Here is a 2,984-nt window from a genome sequence, read left to right as displayed (position 1 = left end):
TTCAAATCTTCCTTAATTAGTTAGTTATTTTCTCTCTCTCCTTTTTCAAAACTTCCTAATTAATTCTTTTCTTTCCTATTTTCGAAAATTCTCTTCTATATCTCTCTCTTCTATTTTTGAAAATTCATTAATTAATTTTCAAATTGTTTTTAATTAATTAGTTTCTATTTTTGAATTTTATTAATAAATAAAATAAAAACAAAAATATTTTAATTCTTGTTTCTCTTCTTGCTTCTTAATTTTCGAATTTTCTACTCCTCATAGCTGAATTCTTCTTCTCATTCTTCTATCTTCATTCTTCTTTCCTTTCTTCTTCACATCTCATAGGGAGTCCTCTGTTCTTGAACATAGAGCTCCCATTCTCCTTCTTTCTTGGTTTCTTTTTCTTGTTTATGGCCAGGAACAGGGATAAAGAACCTCTCTTTAATCGTGATCCTGAACCTGAGAAAACTTTAAGGAGGCATTTAAAACAAGCTAAAGTACAACACTTTGGAAGAAACCTCTCAGAAAATTTCGAACAGAAAGTTGACAACATGGCAGCCGAGCCTAATCAGGAAGGAGAGGCAAGAAAGGTTCTTGGTGACTACACCATACCAACCTCTGACTTCTATGGAAGAAGTATCTCCATACCTTCCACTAGAACTAACAACTTTGAGCTTAATCCTCAGTTAGTCTCTCTTCTACAACAGAATTGTATGTTCCATGGACTTCCATTGGAAGATCCACACCAATTTCTATTGGATATCTTGTAAATCTTTGACACTGTTAAGACCAATGGAGTGGATCCTGAGGTCTACAGGCTTATGCTCTTTCCCTTTGCTGTTAGAGACAAAGCTAAAATATGGTTAGATTCTCAACCTAAAGAAAGCTTAGACTCTTGGGAAAAGTTGGTCAATGCTTTCTTGGCCAAATTCTTTCCTCCTCAAAGGATGAGCAAAATCAGAGTACAAGTTCAAACTTTTAGACAAAAAGAAGGTGAATCCCTCTTTGAAGCTTGGGAAAGATATAAGCAACTGATTAGGAGATATCCTTCTAACATGCTCTCAGAATGGTCTATCCTAGGCATCTTCTATGATGGCTTGTCTGAGATGTCCAAAATATCATTGGACAGCTCTGTAGGTGGATCACTCTACTTGAAGAAAACGCCTGCAAAAGTAAGAGAACTTATTGAGATGGTTGCAAACAATCAATTCATGTACACCTTTGAGAGAAATACTGTGAACAATGGGGTCCCTTAGGAGAAAGGAGTTCTTCAAATTGACACTCCAAATGCCATATTGGCTCAGAACAAGATCTTGACCCAGCAAGTCAATATGATCTTTCAGCCTTTGACTGGAATTCAAGCTGCAGCTGGCAGCACCCAAGAAGCTTCCTCTGAAGTAGAAGCTTATGATCCTGATCAACCCACCATGGAGGACGTAAATTACATGGGAGAACCCTATGGAAACACCTACAACCCCTCATAGAGGAATCATCCTAACCTTTCATGAAAGGATCAACAGAAGCGTCAGTAAGGCTTCAATAATAATCAAGGTGGAAGAACCCAGAATAGGTTCAATAACAGGCCACCATTCCCATCTTCTCAAGGGAATATGAAGAATCCTAAGCAGAGCCTTTCTGACATAGTCATTCTAGTCTCCAGCCTCTCTAAGACCACTCATAGTTTCATAACTGAAACAAGGTCCTCCATTAGAAATTTGGAGGTACAAGTTGGTCAACTGAACAAGAGAATCCCTGAGACTCCTCCTGACACTCTTCCTAGTAACACTAAAGTAAACCCAAGAGAAGAGTACAAGGCCATCACCAAAGAGGATGAGGCTGAATCTGGAGAGACTGGGATGGGGTTGAACACCAGTAAAGAGCATCTCATTGGGCGTTCAATGCCGAAGCTGGCACAGAAGCTGGCGTTGAACGCTAGTAAGGAATACCTCACTGGGCATTCAGTGCCCAAACTAGCAGGGATTCTGGCGTTGAACACCAGTATGGAAGGTTTTACTGGGCGTTCAACGCCCAAAGAACCACCAGAACTGGCGTTGAACGCTAGTAATGGCACACCTACTGAGTGTTCAGCACCCACTGAAGAATTTCCTATCCAGGAATTAATGAAAGTCAAGGCTCATATAGAGACTATAGAGGTTCCCTTGTATGCACTCTTGCAGTGCATGAGTTCTGATGAATATTCATCCTCTGATGAGGATGAGGACACTAGGCAAGAGCAAGTTGCTCAGTGCCTAGGAGCTTTCATGAAGCAGAATGCCAAGCTGTTTGGTACAAAGCATTTGAAAGAAGAACCTCCATTGCTTACCAAAGAACTCAATGCTTTGGTACAACAGAAGCTACCTCAGAAGCTTTCGGGTCCCAGACACTTCTTAATTCCTTGTACCATAGGCACCATGACCTTTGAGAAGGCTCTGTGTGACCTAGGGTCAAGTATAAACCTCATACCACTCTTTGAGGTACAAGCTGCAAATATCTCACTAGAGATGATAGACAAATCAATGAAGAAAGCATATGGCTTAGTAGAAGATGTATTGGTAAAGTTAAAGACCTGTACATCCCTACAAACTTCATAATCTTAGATACTGGGGAAGATGAGGATGAATCCATCTTCCTTGAAAGACCTTTCCTAGCTACTGCCAATACTATCATTGATGTAGCAAAGGAAGAACTGATTTTACAACTAGGGGAGGATCACATCTTGTTAAAGATGTCTCACCCCAACTCTCCCTCTAAGAAAAGAGAGATAACTGTGCAACACTTAGTGTTCCAACCATCTCTTTTAGTGCAAAGCTTTACTAAGCCCCCAAACATCAATTCTAAGTTTGGTGTTAGGCAGCCATCAACAAGCACTGAGAACAAAGGTACTAAGATGAAAGTACCTAAAGGCTGGAGGGATAAGAAAGTCCCCACTGAAGGCCTTTCACCTGGCATGAGAGTTGTCTTCACCAAGAAGCCAGTCATACCACATACAGTGAGTCGTGTCC

At 40.4% G+C, this 2,984-nt stretch overlaps 1 non-coding gene across 1 annotated transcript; it reads right to left on the bottom strand.

Moving 5' to 3' along the window:
- Window positions 1–935: 935 nt before the first annotated feature.
- On the bottom strand, window positions 936–1,044 carry LOC112753592 (small nucleolar RNA R71). Its single transcript, XR_003177972.1, has one exon. It is a non-coding gene; the product is annotated as a small nucleolar RNA R71 (small nucleolar RNA).
- Between the last annotated feature and the right edge of the window lie 1,940 nt (window positions 1,045–2,984).

Source organism: Arachis hypogaea, chromosome 15, assembly GCF_003086295.3.
Source record: "Arachis hypogaea cultivar Tifrunner chromosome 15, arahy.Tifrunner.gnm2.J5K5, whole genome shotgun sequence".
Classification (NCBI taxonomy): Eukaryota; Viridiplantae; Streptophyta; class Magnoliopsida; order Fabales; family Fabaceae; genus Arachis; species Arachis hypogaea.
This window is presented reverse-complemented; position numbering and strand designations above follow the sequence as displayed.